The sequence below is a fragment of the Bubalus kerabau genome, chromosome 1, assembly GCF_029407905.1.
Source record: "Bubalus kerabau isolate K-KA32 ecotype Philippines breed swamp buffalo chromosome 1, PCC_UOA_SB_1v2, whole genome shotgun sequence".
Classification (NCBI taxonomy): domain Eukaryota; kingdom Metazoa; phylum Chordata; class Mammalia; order Artiodactyla; family Bovidae; genus Bubalus; species Bubalus kerabau.
In genome coordinates, this window is record NC_073624.1 from 156,641,040 (window position 1) to 156,658,485 (window position 17,446).

Genomic DNA, 17,446 nt, shown 5'->3' on the forward strand with positions numbered 1-17,446 from the left:
GGGGTTCTACTCTGTAGACTGGCACATCAGGCACTTAAAGGGGCACCCTGGGTGGGTCCTACTCTGTGGTTCAGTGTGTCGGGTGTTTGATGGGCCAGGCTCTCTATTGTTCAGCTGCCAATGCTGGCGTGTCGTGGGGAGAGAGGCTATGGTGACGGCTCCACCCCCTCCGCATGACTCAGCAGTATCGCCTTGCTTCCACGGCTGCCCGGCTTTCCTCCACAGGCATTTCCCACCACAGTCTCTTCCCTCACATCCCCTCAATCCGTCTCTCTGCAGTCAACAGCAGCCTTCACCTTGGGATTGCTCCACAATCCCTAAACTCCAGCTCCCAGCTGCTGCGCTTTCCAGGGGACCTGCATCCCTGTCCAGGGTATGTATGGCTGCGGCAAAGACTGTCTGATTTCCATTCCATTTAGGCTGCCACAGATCAGCTGCTGCACTCTCAGCCTTTAACGTTTCTCCTCTGACTCAGACAATTGCCCGGATGTGGGGATCAGACCCCTCCTTCTGTTCCCCCACCCGCCGAGGGCAGGTCCAGTCCTACTAACACTCCTGTTTTCCCCCTAGTTCCTTCATCCTACCAAGTTTTGTGTGGTTCTATATATTCTTTCCCAACTGGTCAGGTACTCCTAGCTGCTCTCAGCTGGTGTTCTGCATGCACTTCTGTGTCTGAAGGTGTATTCCTGATGTATCCGCGGAGAGAGATGTACTCCATGTCCATATACTCCTCCATCATCTTGTTCTCCAAAGACACCGTCTTGTTTGACAAAGATGTCTCAAGTGGCCAAGGCAAGTGCCTTTTTTCCTTCACCACAAAAGCACTGTGGGCCAAGAATGCCAGGGTGGTGGCAAGTGCTGGGGTCTGTCCCTTGGGTTGTGCTGAAGGAAAGTGCAGGATTTCTTGTAGAACTAAGAGTCTGGGACTGCTAATGCTCAAAAAAGAAAAACAAACAAACAAACTGTCTCTGCTTTTTCATATGCTGTCTAGGTTTGTCACAGTTTTTCTTCTAAGGAGTAAGTGTTTTTTAATTTCATCGCTGTAGTCACCATCCACAGTGATTTTGTAGCCCAAGAAAATAGTCTGTCACTGTTTCCATTTCTTCCCCATCTATTTGCCATGAAGTGATAGGATTGGATGCTATGAGCTAAGCTTTTTTGAATTTTGAGCTTAAAGACAGTTTTTTCACTCTCCTCTCTCATCTTCATCGAGAGGTTCTTTAGTTCCTCTTTGGTTTCTGCCATTAAAGTGGTATTAAAGTGGTATCATCTGCATAACTGAGGTTATTGGTATTTCTCCCAAAAATCTTGATTCCAGTTTGTGTATTCAGCATATAAGCTAAATAAGCAGGGTGACAAGATACAGCCTTGACATACTCCTTTCCCAATTTTGAAACAGTCTGTTCTTCCATGTCTAGTTCTTAGTTCCATGTTCTTCCATGTTTCTTGACAGTTGTTTCTTAACTGTTGTTTCTTGTCCTTCATATAGGCTTCTCAGGAAACAGGTAAGGTAGTATGGTATTCCCATCTCTAAGAATTTTTCCACAGTTTGTTGTGATCCACACAAAGGCTTTAGTGTAGTCAACGAAGCAGAAGTAGGTGTTTTTCTGGAATTACCTTGCTTTTTCTATGATCCAGTGGATGTTGGCAAATTTGATCTCTGGTTCCTCTTCCTTTTCTAAATCCAGCTTGTACATCTGGAAGTTCTTGGTTCACATACTGCTAAAGTCTAGCTTGAAGGATTTTGAGCATAATCATGCTAGCATGTGAAATGAGTGCAATTGTATGGAGATTTGAACATTCTTTGGCCCTGCCTTTCATTGGACTTGGAATGAAAACTGACCTTTTCCAGTCCTGTGGCCACTGCTGAGTTTTGCTGAGTTTTCCAGATTTGCTAGCATATAGTACTTTAACAGCATCATCTTTTAGGATTTTAAATAGCTCAGCTGGAATTCCATCACCTTCACTAGCTTTGTTCATAGTGATGCTTGCTAAGGCCCACTTGATTTCACACTCCAGGATGTCTAACTCTAATTAAGTGACCACACCATTGTGGTTATCCACGTCATCAATACATTTTTGGTACAGTTCTTCTGTGTAGTCTTGCCACCTCTTCTTAATCTCTGCTTTTCCTAGATCCTTACCATTTCTATCCTTAACTATGTCCATCTTTGCATGAAATGTTCACTTGGAATCTCTAATTTTCTTGAAGAGACCTCTAATCTTTCCCATTCTATTGTTTTCCTCTATTTCTTTGCATTGTTCACTTAAGAAGGCTTTCTTATCTCCCCTTGCTGTTCTCTGGAACTCTGCGTTGAGTTGGGTATATTTTTCTCTTTCTCCTTTGTCTTTCACTTCTTTTGTGTCCTTTTTCTCTGACTGTGCTTAAGATATTCTCTTTAATTTTGGTTTTCAGCAGTTTGACCGTGATGAGACTTGGTATGGTTTTCCTTGTCATTTATTCTACTTGGGTTTTCCTTGGCTTCTAAGATTTATGAATTAATACATTAGTATTTATTAATTTTTGAAAATTCCCAAGCACAATCCCTTCAAATATTTTCTCTCACCCATTTTCTCTTCTAAATTTTACTTTTGGCTGTGCTGGGTCTTGGTTGCTGCGCAGTCTTTCTCTAGTTGTGGAGGGTGGGGGCTCCTCTTCATTGTGGTGCATGGGTTTCTCATTGCAGTGACTTCTCTTGTTGTACAGCATGGGCTCTAAGAAGTGCAGGCTTCAGTAATTGTGGCACATGAACTCAGTGGTTGTGAGTGCTGGTCTCTAGAGCACAGATTCAGTAGCTGTGGCCCACAGGTTTATTTGTTCCGGGGCATGTGGGATCTTCCTGGACCAGAGATAAATCCAGAGTCTCCTGCACTGGCAGATTATCACCAAGCTACCAGGGAAGCTCCTCTCTCCTCTCTTTAAGGGATTCCAAATATGTATATACTCTAGTGCTTTATATTATCCTAGTGTTATCTGAAACTCTTCTGTAACTTTTAAAATTTAAATTCAATTTCATTTTTCTCTCCTTATGTATTAGTTTGGATAAATTTTATTAATCTACCTTCAAGTTCCTGACCTTTTTGTTAGGTAGTTAGAATAGGAAAAAGGAGTCCATAAAAGACAAAGAAGAGAAAAGCCCACAAAAATAGAATAAAGTCCGAGGATTGGAGTGAGAACCTCAGATAAACAAATAGGCCTCCTGGGTAGCCCAGTTTAAAGGGTAGGCTCAGAGGGAGGAGGAAAAAACATATAAAAAGAGGAGCCAAAATTGAGCTGAGGGACCTTTCTTCATGTCTTTTGGGTCGGCCCACCCTCGCCTCAAGGATGTATTTTCCTTTGCTTGCTAAATAAACTGAGCTGTAACACTGGTCCATCCGTTGCTTCAAATTTTTGCTGCAGTGAGATAGAACTGAGGAAATTACACACTGCCCCGACATCTCTGGTGCCGTGACTTGGATTTAACCTGGCCGAAACAACCTCAGCTTGGCCCCCACGAGGCAGAGGCCAAGCACAGCAGAAGCCTAACTTGGTGAAAGCTGTGGAAGCTGAACGTGAAGAAAACCCAGCGTGGTGAGAATGACAAGAAACCCTGCATGCTGGAAACTGGGACAGCAAAAACAAACAGCAGAAAGCTCAGTCTCAGATTCCAGAAGGCCTCCAGTTAAGGTAGGAGGTCCTCGCCCCTATGGCTTGAAGGACTTGGGCTAACAAAATCTTAATTCCTTTACAATCTCTCTTTTCTTGTTTCCTCGAACCCCTGCAAATAGGTGAGCTGCAGGAGGTGCAATTGAGGGACTCTGGCAGGGGCTACTCCCCAGTGTGTCCCAAAGGCTCCACTGTTTGCTACATTCTAGTAGCTGTTGCCCAAGTGCATGAGGGTTCTTCTGTCCTTAACTTCCTTTGTGCCAAGGATCAGGCCAATGAAAACTGTGAGCACAGATCAGGTATTTAGCCGATTTCCTAGCGGGTTATGAAGGGGATTCCTCAGCACGTTTTTCCCACTGTTTTTTCCTCCTGTCCTTCAGATCCTCTCTCCATCTATGCCACTGCTTACAAAATATTGATCAGATCATCATCTTTCCATTTCTGAAGGTTGTGCTTGAAACCATTTATCTAAGATTGGGACTCAAATCCATGTGGCAGGGACTCTGTGCTATGCTTACTCAGTCAAATCCGACTGGGACTTGAGCCCAGCCAAAATCCATGATGCCTAGTTTTAGGACCCAATGAAGCTCAGGCTCTTGATGTCTCATTGCAAAAAAATTCAGAGAGAGACACAGCGATAGGTAAGAGGTGGATTTGTTCAGATTTAGAGAGAAGCACACTCTGCAGGGAGTGGGCCATTTCACGGGGTGAGTGTGGCAGTCATGGAATGTGGGGTGGTTAGTTTTTTCGAGCTAATTTCATATGCTAATGAGTGGGAGGATCATTCCAACAGTTGGGGAACCACCCACTCCTCAGTCTTTTGACAGTGCCTTGGAACTGTCCTGACCCCTCTGAGTGTGTCATTTAGCTTGCAGATTGAGGATCAAGGTTTAGTTGAATTTGACTTGTCATCTTAGATTCATTTGATTTTAATCAGTTATGTTATGCCCTTGGGTTATGTCATTCTTTCAAAAGTTGTGCCCTGCCCCTTCCCTCCTGTTTCTTGCTCTTTTCCTGAGCCCCGTCTGGGCCACAATGTTGGCTCTACAAGATTCTGGAGGGACAACCAGAAAATAGCTAGCCCTTGGGAGAGAAATACTGTATAATATCCAATCTCTGGATATTCCAGCCTTCATCTTCCATGTTTCCTGTAACATGTACAACAGCATCTCTCAGTGAACCAGCTAGGGTGGGTGACAGGCACACAATGCCTACTAGAAGTCCATCTGTTGGTGGAATCCCTTCAAGGGCAATTGGGCTTCCAGGGACAATGTTTGCCACTTTGGGTGTTATCCCTGCAGGCTGTTTGGGCCCAAACCTTTACCACCCTTCTACTAAAGTTACAAACATAACCCTGGATCAAATCTCCATTCCACTTTTATGGAACATCTGGTCTGTTGCTTTTTATTAATTTGTTCTTAAGCCACTTACTAACTGCTACAACCAGGACCCTGCTCCCTTGTAGGCAACATTGCTCCACCCCCCACCCCCCATTATTAAACTACTCCTAATGCCCATGACAGGACCAGATAACCCACTCCTTTGTCATTACTTCTGCTATTACCTAAAGTGGGTCTATGACAATGAAATGTTTACCATTGGAAACACCCTAAGCTGTTCTTATGGAGGACTAGGAGAGGAAATCAGTGACTTACATCCCCTCAGAGCAATAAGAGGATAAGGCTTATGGCTGTTTCACCAGGTTCCTAGTCTCAGGGCACAAGCTCGGATTGCTTTACATCATGGTATCTATTCCCATCTGTGGTGGGCAAACTGGCAACAAGTTAAGATTATAAACCCTTAATCCTACCGAGCACTGGTCATGCTGGAGACCTTGGGGATATGCAACTCCAGTCCAGGGGTTCCAGGAGGTCGACCTGCCTTGACATGCCTAGAAATCTGGTCATTGGAAGTTTGTCATACCTCAACCTTCTTGGGGACCTAGCAGTCCAGGGGTCCCAGAAGGTCAACATGCGTCGACCTGCCTGGGGATCTGCATTGCACCCTGACCCAGGCATGCCTGGCTCTAAGGATGCAACAGTACTGGATAGGATAAGCTTCAGAAAGACTCACTCCTAAGGAAATACACCCATGGAAATAGAAGGAAGCCTATTAGTTGTGCGACTGTGCCTGGTCTCAGCAATAACTCAGGAGTCCAACAAGAACCTCATTACCTTTCTGAAAAGCCTAAAAGAGGCCCTCAAAAAGTTTATCAATCTTGACGTAGACTCTTTTGAGGGACAGGTGATTTTAAAGGACAAATTCCTGTTCTGATGTGCATCAGACATCAGGATGAAGTTACAACAGCTACAGCAGCAGGAGCCTGCTGCCTCTTTAGATGAAATGGTCCAGACAGCCACCAATACCTTTTATAACAGAAAACAGTAGAGGGAGGTCAAGGCCCAGGAAAGGGAGAAAAGGGAAGAGACAAGGTATGCCCTGATGCTTGCCACCGTCCAGGGAAGCCCTGTGACAAACCCCAAGTCCTTGAAGGACAAGGCATGTGGCAAATGCCTAATCTGTTGACAGGCAGGACATTGGACCAAAGTGTCCAAACCATGACAATTCTTCTAAAACAGCTTGCTACAAATGCCATCAGTTGGGACATTGGGCGGCACTCTGCCCTCAGGACCCAAGAGCCTTAAGGTCAAGCGCCAAGCCTTCCCTCACGATGGTTCAATAAGACTGAAGCGGCCGCTCCAGCCAGCCCGCCTGTCACAGATAACCATCACGGGGCTGGAGCCAAGGGTGCAACCGGATGTGGCAGGAAGGTCTGAGAATTTCTTGGTTGACACAGGGACTACCTACTCTGTTCTAACCTACTCTGCAGCCTTATCCTCCCAAACCTGTACCATTTTGGGTGCTACAGGTAAAAGAGTTACAAAAAGATTCACCTGAGCACTTCTTCATTGCTGGGATGGACAAATATTTTCCTACCAATTTCTGGTGGTCTCTGAAAGTCCTACTCCCTTATTGGAAAGCGATATACTCACTAAACTGGGAGCCACCCTTGTGATGGAAAGTTTTTCAGCCCCTAGAGCCCTACAGCTTCTGGTTACTACTGAGGAACCCATCACACCATCTCCAATAGGGAGGGACCAAAAACCACGGGAGGACAAAATTAACTCCCAGGTGTGGGACCAGGGGAGTCCTGGACAAGCCCACCAAGCTGAACTGGTCATCACTGTCCTCTGAGTTCCCACTGTTTCCAAACCGGAAAAATTACCCCCTCAGAAGAGAAGTTTGGGAAGGACTACAGCCTCTAATAAATAAATTATTTGCCCGTGGGCTATTGGTCCCCACCAATTTGCCGTGTAGCACCCTGATTCTCTCTGTAAAAAAAAGGATGGGACCTGGCGAATGGTTCAAGATCTCCAGATCATAAATGAAGCTGTAGTCCCCCTCCATCCCACAGTACCCAATCCCTATGTAATCTTGGGAGAAATCCCTCCCAATGCCAAGTGGTTTACAGTCCAGGATTTCAAAGATGCATTCTTTTGCATATCACTGGCTAAAGAATCCCAGTATCTTTTTGCCTTCGAGTGGGAGGCTCCAGGAGAAAAACACCAACAGATGACTTGGACAGTATTACCTCAAGGGTTCAGAGATAGCCCCCACCTGTTTGGGCAGGCTCTTAACTGGGATCTCCTATATCCAGACCTGGGACCTAATGGGAAAATATTACAATATGTAGATGACTTACTAATCTGCTCTCCAGATGAGAAAAATGCCCAACAACATGCAATTCAGGTTCTAAACTTTTTGGCAGAGAGAGGATATAAAGTCTCCCATGCTAAGGCACAGATGGTCGAGACAAAGGTCACTTACCTGGGAGTTCAGATTACACAGGGGTCCAGGAGGCTGTCCTCTGATCGAGCATGAGGAATCCTCCAGTCGCCCTCCCCCACGACTCAAAAACAATTGCAAGCTTTCCTGGGGCTAACTGGGTATTGTAGAATCTGGATACCCAACCATAGTCTAATTGCCCAGCCCTTATATGAAAGATTGAAGGGACAGGGTGATTCAGTCCCACTGATGTGGGGAACTCCTCAAAAGAAGGTAGAGACTACAGTAAAACAAGCACCTGCCTTGAGGTTGCCAGACCCAGAAAAAGCATTCCAACTTTATGTCCATGAAAAGGAAGGAATAGCCTTGGGAGTGTTAACTCAAAGGTTGGGACCGGAGCCCCAGCCTGTAGCTTACTTATCCAAGAGGCTCGACCCAACTGCCTGAGGCTGGCCTCCCTGCCTTCAAAATCTTTCAGCTATTGCAGTCCTGATAGAAGATGCATTAAAACTCTCTTTTGGGGGCAAACTAACTATTTTTACCAGCCAAGTGAAACAACTCCTGAATGGAAGAGGCCACTTATTGATGTCTGATCAAAGGACCCTCAGATATCAAGTAGTGCTGCCAGGCCTGACTATATCCCCTTGTGAGGTTCTTAAATCCAGCCACCCTCCTGCCTACCCCTGAAGGCTCTCCCCTTTCACTCTTGCCTAGAAACCTTGGACCACTGGACAAAACCCTAAGTGGGATTGTCAGAAGATCCTCTGACCAATCCTGAGGAAATTTGGTACACTGATGGAAGCAGCTTTGTCTTGAATGGAAAAAGAAGAGCCGGATATGCAGTAGTCTCCAATTTTGAGATCTTAGAAGCCAAACCTTTGCCACCAGGTACTTCAGCCCAATTAGCTGAGCTCATAGCCCTGACTTGAGGTTTAGCGCTGGAAAAGGAAAAACAGTAGCCATTTACTCTGACTCCAAGCATACCTTTCTGGTGCTGCATGCATATGCTGCTATTTGGAAAGAAAGAGGCCACTTGACCACCTGAGGGTCCCCAATAAAATATGGTGATCAAATCCTTAGGCTCTTGGAGGCAGTCCATCTGCCTGCTGAGGTTTCAGTCTTCCATTGTAAAGGACACTAAAAAGAGAGAGCATGGAAGTGGCACGAGGGAACCAAGCAGCTGATCAGGCAGCTAAGAGAGCAGCATTACAGAACAATGACCTAATAAGGATTGCCACCTTGGTTCCGCAGACTAATTTGCCAGAAACTCCTTCATATACTGAAGGAGAGACTCTTAAAGCTAAGAGTGAGGGCTTTCAAGAAGATCATATGGGGTGGTTCCAAAAGGAGGGACTCCTTTTTCTGCCTGGGAACCTCCAGTGAAAGTTGGTTAATGCCTTACATGCCCCCACTCACTTAGCAGAAAAGGCCCTCCAAAGATTACTAGAAAGGTGCTTCAGAGGAACAGGCCTCCAAATGATTATAAGGCAAATGGTCTCCTCTTGTCCCACTTGCCAATTAAACAACCCCCAAGGAGCTCGAAGACCCCAGCTGGCCCAGCCCATCCAACAACATGGGACCTACCCAGGAGAGAACTGACGGATGGACTTCACCCAGATGCCAGTTTCTCAAGGGTATAAATACCTATTAGTCATGATAGATACATTCACAGGATGGATTGAAGGCTTTCCCACCTGGACTGAGAAGGCTGAGGAGATGGTAGAAAAACTGCTCCATGAAATCATTCCAAGATTTCGTCTGCCCAGGTCATTGCAAAGTGACAATGGGACAACATTTACTTCTAAGGTCACCCAAGGGGTCTCTAAAGCATTGGGCATTACTTATTATCTCCATTGTGCCTGGAGGCTCAGTCTTCAGGAAAAGTAGAAAGAGCCAACCAATTCTTAAAATCAGTGATAAAAAAGATAACCCAGGAGACCTCCCTTGGATGGAGGAAGGCTTTACCAATAGCTCTCCTCCTCAGCCGTATTGCCCCTAAGGAACAGGTTGGTCTTAGTCCTTATGAGATGCTATATGGGAGACCTTTTGTTTATGTCAATGACTTCTTCCTAGAATCACAGGCTCAGACCCTCCAGTGCTGTACCATGGCCACTGGGCAATTTCAACAAGATATATGCTTGTGGGGTGTCAACCAGGACCCAAAGGATTCTAAGGAGTCACCACTATATGCTCCAGGGACTCAAGTCCTAATTAAAGTCTGGAAAGATGGGTTCCCAAAGGCTCAACTCCAGTCTACATGGAAGGGCCCCTACCCTGTAATACTCTCTACCCCCACAGCAGTCAAGGTACCAGGACATGACTCCTGGATTCACTACTCACGAGTCAAGCCATGGAAGAAAACAGGAAAGAACACTCGATACACCTGTGAGCCCCTGGGAGATCTCAGATACCTATTCAGAACTACAAATGAGTGCCATTCTAATGAGCACCCCCAAAATTAAGTTTCTGGGGATAAGATTTCTCAGGATAGCTCTAAAGAGCCAACCATATCTTGGCAGGGGTTGTACTCCAAAATAGACAGCAGATAGATCTCCTGATCCGTGCACAAGGAGGGACTTGAGCCATCTTGAATGAGATGTGTTGTTTCTGGGTCAATACCTCCAGTCAAGTTAAAAAAGTCTTACAGTCCTCAAGAAAAACATTCAGATCCTACTGGATCTCAAAGAACAAGCTGGAGAGTTCTCAGGGTGGCTACAATCTCTCTTTGGGGGATCCTTCTCCTGGCGAGGGGAAATACGGAGTTGGCTAATGCCCCTGCTAATCCTTGTCATCACCATATTGATGCTGCTTATGATTGCTCCATATATTATCAATTGTCTAACCTGTTTTATCTATGTCCAGGTCAGCAAGCTACAACATGCAGTGCCAGTTCAACAAGGATATATAAAACTATAGCTGACCACGGAAAATAACACTCACCCTTAGGTGGACACCACTATAAGGGCTCTGAGGCTTGAAACTAGCAAGAGAAGGAATGCCCCATTGGGAATGCCCAATGGCCCTTGCCATTCCAGTTCAGCAGGAAGTAGCCAGAGAGACCTCAACGCCCCTCTTCCCAAAGAATTGGGCCTCTCATCTCTTGAGAGGAGAATGTTAGGTAGAATAGGAAAAAGGAGTCCATAATGGTCATGGCTAAAAAACAAAGAAGGGAAAAGCCAGCGAAAATAGAACAAAGGAAGGAGTGAGAACCTCAGGTAAAACAAACAGCCCTCCTGGCTAGCCTGATTTAAATAAGGTAGGCTCAGGGGAGGAGGAAAAAACATATAAAAAAGAGGAGCCAAAATTGAGCCTGGGGCCTCTCTTCTCTTCATGTCTTTTGGGTTGGCCCACTCTCATGCCTCGAGGATGTATTTTCCTTTGCTTGCCAAATAAAACTGAGCTGTATCACTGGTCCATCCATCACTTCAAATTTTTGCTGCGGCAAGACAGAACCAAGGAAATTACAAACTCCCCTGATACTTTTCTTCTGCTGTATCTAGTCTACTGGTAGGCCCTTCAAATAAAATTTTCATTCCAGCTCTAGAATTTCCACTTTATTCCTTTATAGGATTTCAGATTCTCTGTGGAAAAGATGCCCATCTTTTCATTCATCTTGCCCATCTTTTCCAGTAAACACTTCAACAGTTATAATACTTGAAGAGTCTGTTTGCTGATTTCAACATCTGGGTCACTCCTGGTTCTGTCGCTATTGGCTATTTTTTCCTCTTAATTACAGGCCAGTCTTCCTGCTTCTTCACATGTGTTCCACCTTTGACCGTGTGCTCACTGGTAAAGAATTGGTAGGCATACATGCCTTGAGGGGTTCTATCCTTCCTGTCCTTGCTGCTGTTGTGTACTCAGTGAAGACTTAGAAGCAATAGGTGACTGCTCCAAGCAAACGCTCTGTCCACCCTGATTTCTATCCTTCATTTTCACCAGGCTAGGGCCATGCAGTTGGTGAAGCCCTACAGACAAGAACTGGTGGATAAATGCCATTTAGCATTTAAGGTTGGGGGTGCGGAGAGATTTTTAAACATCATTCCAGCTCATGGAAATGTCAGCTTGTTCAGCTAGCTTCTCAATGCATCTTCAAAAATTCCCTGTCTATAGTGGGTCTGCTGTTCTAGCCACCATACGTACCCCTTTGATGAAAGCAGCCTCATGTCTCACTCTCCTAGCAAAGGCTCTTTCCACTCTGAAATTTAGTTCATTTTAAATTCTTACGGATTTTAGCAACTACAACTTACTTGCATTGATACATAGAGAGTAATGACTCTTGCAAATTTCTATATCCTGGAAATGAAATTCCAAGTGTTTTTCAAAAAGACTTATGCATTGAAAATATAGAGAAAGGTTGAGAAGGAACCTCTGACATCTGTAGACTATAAAATTATCCATTTCCTCTCCATATTTAATTGCTAAATTAACTCAGGGACAACACCCTCAGGTCACTTGGCTAGGTCTGTATCCCTGCTGAGAAAGTCCAGGAAGGCTAATGCATCACATGCCCATGAAAACGTCTGTCTTTAAAAAAAGGCCACCTGTTTTAAAATGGAATGTGGGGGAAATGGAGTAAAAACTAATTTGTTCTTACTTCACCAAATAGGATTTCTGATAGCATTTTAAATGTCCTTTATTATCCTCATTTCAATATATTTCCACTTCTTAATCCTGCTGAATTGGAACCAAACCTAGAAGACCATTTCTCTAACAAACCTGCTGAGTATGAAGAGACGGTTTAACTTAATACAAACCAAAAAAAAAAATGACCCTGGGTTCAAATAGAGCTTATGCTATTTCACATGAAGAAAAATAGGAGAAAAAGGAAGCTGATATGAAATACTCTTTATAGCAACACCTTTTATGAAGCAGGAGAGAGAATACAAAATCTGAGACACAAACCTTCTCTCCCCTGAACAGTTAGTCAACTGCTCTAGGGCTTATGTATAAGGATATAATTGGTAGGTTCAGTAAGAAATTACCTAAAAACCACACTGAATTGGTTTCAAATAGTCCAGAACTTTATGATCACAAAACCTTTTTTAGCATCTGATGAGCAGGCACAATGGAGGGGGATACAGCTGATGAGGTTTTAAAATTCCTCAGCCCACCCTCCCCCAGGAACGGACACAATTAGAACTGTAAAAGAAAAACAAACAAACAAACAACAAACAAAACAAACAAAACAAAAAAACACGTAGAATAGATAAAGCAGTACTTAGAAGGAAGAAGTTCTAAAAGCTAGCATCTAAGTTTCTACAGTAAGAAAGTAAAAAAGAAAAGAGCAGCTTAAACCCAAAAGAACTAGGTGAAAGTAGAAAATGAAGGCAAGAATAACAATAATGAAATAGAAAATGGGCAATAAATAGCAATTAACCAATTAAACCAAAAGTTGTCTTTTAAAAATGTGATAATATTGATAAACTTCTAAACTTACCAAGACAAAACACAAATTACCAACATTAGACATTAAAGAGGAGTCATAACTATAGGTCCTGCAAACATTAACATGATAAAAGGAAATATAAACAAATTTATGCCCCAAAATTCATCAATAGAATGAAATTACCTCTTCTTTAAAGGGGCAAATTATAAAACTGACATAAAAGAGATCATCTGAATAATACTATATCCATGAAAAAAATTGAATTCATTTAAAAAAAAGTAATAGCCCATTAAAAAAAAAAAAAAAGAAAGTAATAAAAAAAAAAAGAAGGATGGTTTCACTGGTGAAATCTACCAAACATTTAAGGGGGAAAAACCACCAATCTTACATTAACACTTTCATAAGAGAGGTGAATAAAGCACTCCCACATCATTTTATCATGCCAACATTATCCTGATAAGAAATCTCTTGTGACTATAAACCCTTAACAAAACATTAGCAAATTGAATCCAGCAAAATATAACAGGATACTACATGTGACTTAGTGGGGTTTATCCCAGAAAAGTAGAGTTGGCTTAACGTTTGAAAAAAATCACTGTAATTCATTAGCAGAACAAATCACCACAAGAGACACAAAAAAACTTAACAAAATGGAACTGTTTATGATTAAAAAACAATGTTAACAAAATACTGGAATAAAAGGTATCCAGAAAACAAAAACAAAAACAAACAAACTATAGCTTCTGCATGTGAACAGAAAAATAAGCTGAGGGAGGAGAGTTGCCTAAAAATAAAAATAATAGGATATTAAAAAAAATAGTAATTCTAATCCCACAGGAGACAAAAAAATAAAGTCAAAATCACAAGCCACTTATGATATTAAATGCTCAAGTGAAGAGACAAAATCTCTAGATAAAAATCCTTGTAAGGATCATAAGAATTGCATCTTTGAAGCAAGGAACAACAATCAAGTGGCAATAAATTACATGATACATACTCTTAACCTACTAGACACACAGATTGAAAATAGGCAGATTAATGGGCAAATTGGCAGGAGTGCTATTCACCTTAAACCCTGGATAAGCCACTCTTCTTGACCCTCCTCCGACTTAACTATAGAGAAACTAAAGAGCTGCTATTGAACCAGACTACAATGAAGATGATAGCAAAAGTAATGTGTTTGTAAGAGAAGAGGAAACTTCAGGAGAAAGGTCTAAGGAACCAAACAATAAAGTGATGGAGGAAGGGAGAGATCCTGGACACAGCAGCAGTTGGCCAGACAGGCTCAGCAGAAACCAGAGCCAAAAGAGCCCCAATATTAGTCCAAGATTCAGTAGATGTCCCTGATGGAAGCCCAGCCCGAAACCACAGTATCGATAGCACCAGAAACCATATAATACTTAAGAACAAATAACTTAACAAAATGGATATGCAAGACCTGTAAACCAAAACACTGCAAAACATTGCTAAGAGAAAGTAAAGAAGACTTAAATAGAGCAATATGCCATGTACACTGTTAAGATGTTGGTTCACTCAAAATTCACCTTACAGATTCAACATAATCCCATTCAAATCGCAGCAAATTTTTTGGTAGAAATTGACAAGCTTATTTTAAAAGTTATAAGAAAAATGAAAAGAATATAGAACAATCAGACAAAAAACTTAAGAACAAAGTGGCAAGACTTATACAACCTGATTTCAAGACTTCGTCTAAAGATACGGTAGTCAAGACGATGCAGTAAACCATTGACTTCCATGAGCACGAGCTCACTGCTCTACTTCAGTGGCTATGACATAAATCCCTCCATCAGAAGCAGTGCAAGGTGGAATAACATCTTGGTGAATAACTTCTTCTGTCAATGCACGGATACTAGTTTGGGAAACAATAATGCAGGCAGGAAAAGCAAATCCATATCAAGAGTAAGGACCTGCGTCAGGAAGATCAAAATACCATCCCTTGCAATGGAGGTGCCTCACTGATTCTCCCAAAGAATGGCGCTCTGTTGGGGGCGTGGTGTTGGCCTGTGTGCTGTGGGCAGGTCGGCCAGTCAGCAGAGACCATCGACAGAGAGGCTTCAGGAGGTGGACAGTCCATGCTGTTGAGCCTATGCACTACTGCCATGGCCACTTCAATCGTGAGGCCTTTGTAAGGACAGAGACTGCTGGGAAAAGAAACTAACCTCCAGAGAACAGATGATTTCATCTACTTGCTTACTGAAGAATTTCTCTGGTATAATTACTCTTAGGTGACTATTGGGACACAGATCTTCACATTCTGTGGTCATTCAAAGAGATCTACCCACATATCTCTTTCCAAGAAACCTTCCCACTGTGATCATTAAGTTGTGTCCTTTTCAGGTTCCTGAGCAGCCAGCCAAACTATTAATTTGGAATGCTGCCCATGTATCAAAGTCGATCCACATCTCTGGTCATCTCTAATGTCAGGCAAATGAGTGCCAGTTGCTCTGGGTCAAGTTCTGCCCCGAGGGAGTATATTCCTTCACTACTGTCCTTCAGGACCACACCAGAATGGCTTCTTGTTCAGATCTCAGTACAAAGAAACCAACTACAAAAAGACATCGTGAGAGATTGTAAACAGAATATGCACTGATATGAGACTCTATTAAGACAATATTATTAATTTATAAGATGTGATAATGAAGTAGTAGCATTCTTTTTGTTTTTGTTTTTTTTTTAATAAAAACCTTATCTGTTGGAAATATATTCTGAAGTATTTAAAGGTAAAAAGAAAAGATGTGTGAGGGGTTTTACTTAATATTTTTCATGGGAAAAAGAGTTGCAAGACAGCTTAATGGAAGAAGCTGGGCAATAAGTTCATTAAACCGTTTACTCTGCTTTTATATGTGTTTAAAATAACATATAATAAAAAGCCTAAAAAATATTCTAATGAAAGCTATAGACAACCTCCCTTTATAAATGTACCTAAGTTTGTAATCTAAATGTTACCTAGCCTCACCAGCCTGTGCCCTCAAAAAAAAAAAAAGGTTAAATTTCTACTAGGACCCAATTTATGATGCCTGTGCCCCAGGAGCATAGAATCACCATCTCCGGAAGAACTCCATCACTTCAAGAAGTACTCAAAGGAGTCCCATATATCAGACCACAAACTCGGCTGAAGCTGACAGCCATTCCCCAGGCTCTGCTGTTCTAGCTCCCAACTGTCTACACCTGCTGCCGGAGAAGCTGCCTAAAGAGGCTTAATCATGGCTGCTGTCGACAAAAAGAAAGGCATAGGAAGCATTCCAAATTAAAGGAAACTAGAATACACATTAAAGGGAACTAAATGAAACATGTGCTCCTCCGTGGAGTCCTAGACTTGGGGGGAAAAAATGACTACTAAGTCATTATTAAGGCAGCTGAAGTTACCAAAATATGGTGGATTAGATGATGGCATTTTAATGTTAAATTGCCAGATTTTTATCATTACATGGTGGTTACATAAAAGATCTCACCCTCAGCAAATACACACTAAAGAATTTAGTGTGTAAAAATAAAGCATATACATTGAAAATTCTCTATCTTGACCCAGTCTCTCAGCCACACAATTCCGCTCCTCCCACCCCTTGCCCTAACAGGCAACGGATGTTTTCTCATTCTTGGATACATCCACCCAGAGGTATTTCATACTTTTGCAAGCTAACACATGTTCTAACCTCTCCTTTACATCAGAGTGCACTCTCTGTACTCTGTTCTGTGCTTGGCTCTTTTTTAATATATCCTTGGACATCATTTCATCTCAGAACATGAACCATCTCCTCCTTATTTTCTGTAACTGTGTAGTATCCCACTGGGAGATGTACTGTAATTTATTTAGGCATGCTCCATTTTATGGACCTTTGACTCATTTCCAATCTTTTGCTGTCCTTTATTAATCCTTTATTAAGATGTGCAGGATAGGAAACTTCAAGGGACGCAGGAAGACTCAGAAACACAAGCATATAACAAAAGTATGATTACTAATATGTGATCATTTTGTCAGGGATTATATTTTAAGTGGTTACTGATGAATGCAATGTTTTATGTTGTTAACCAGAGAAACAGACTTGAGAATGAATGACTGATGGGTATGAGAAAATAAAAATGTGTTTCCCACACATTCAGTGTTAACAGCCCTCTGTTTTAAACATTAAACCTGTCTGAAAGAGCATTTTATTTATTTATATTTTTGGCTATGCTCGGTCTTCGTTGTGCATGAGGGCTTTCTCTAGTCATGGCAAGTGGGGGGCTCTCTTTGGCTGCAGTGCATGGGCATCTCGTTGCTGTGACTTCTCGTGTTGCAGAGCACGGGTTTTAGAGTGCACGGGTTTCAGTAGTCATGGCACATGGGCTTAGCTGCTCAAGGCATGTGGAAACCTTCTGGGTCAGGGATCAAACCTGTATCCCCTGCATTACCAGGTGGATTCCCAACCACCTGACCACCAGGAAAGCCCCTGAAAGAGCATTTTAATACAGTGGGATTTTTTGTTTTTCAGAACTCTTATCAGATACTGAATTCAACAAGCAATGATCAAGAATAATAGTAGAGCCACAGATAATGTTGTTATTGCATCATTAAAGAAAGTACTGACTAAAGAGCAGGACTTTGCATTCATTATACGTTTAGCGCA

The 17,446-nt window shown here is 42.6% G+C and overlaps 1 long non-coding RNA gene across 2 annotated transcripts; it reads left to right on the forward strand.

Moving 5' to 3' along the window:
- Window positions 1–228: 228 nt before the first annotated feature.
- Window positions 229–13,442, forward strand: LOC129641836 (uncharacterized). 2 transcript variants are annotated; one of them, XR_008709476.1, is made up of 4 exons: window positions 229–373; window positions 3,401–3,667; window positions 8,147–8,320; window positions 10,295–13,442. It is a non-coding gene; the product is annotated as an uncharacterized LOC129641836 (long non-coding RNA). The 2 variants fall into 2 exon arrangements; XR_008709475.1 differs by having other exon boundaries at window positions 8,147–13,442.
- Window positions 13,443–17,446: the final 4,004 nt, after the last annotated feature.